The following is a 406-nucleotide window of genomic DNA, read 5'->3' on the forward strand; positions in this document are numbered from 1 at the left end:
GACATTGCAATTCAAATATTGATTTGTTCCTAGAACTTGGATTAAAAAAAGCGAATTATAAGAAGATAAAATGTTGAAAGAAAATAAAATAAGAAAATATGCAAGAAGAAGGAACACACATACACGGATTATTTACAAAAGACGATTCACATTGCATTTGCAACATGAACATATCACCTGTTTAAATTAACATACTCCATACATTTATATTCTCTGTGTAATTAGATATAAAAGAGTATTAGGTATCTTACTCACTGATATAATTTATTTATGCAGACTAAATGATAAGTACCTCTAATGGTAATTAATATCGATATAATATTCACATAATTGTAAATATAATTGATATGAATGTGATGTAAATTGATTCAGAAGGATAACAAAGCAACCATTATGCAAAACCGGG

The sequence above is a fragment of the Penaeus monodon genome, chromosome 24, assembly GCF_015228065.2.
Source record: "Penaeus monodon isolate SGIC_2016 chromosome 24, NSTDA_Pmon_1, whole genome shotgun sequence".
Classification (NCBI taxonomy): domain Eukaryota; kingdom Metazoa; phylum Arthropoda; class Malacostraca; order Decapoda; family Penaeidae; genus Penaeus; species Penaeus monodon.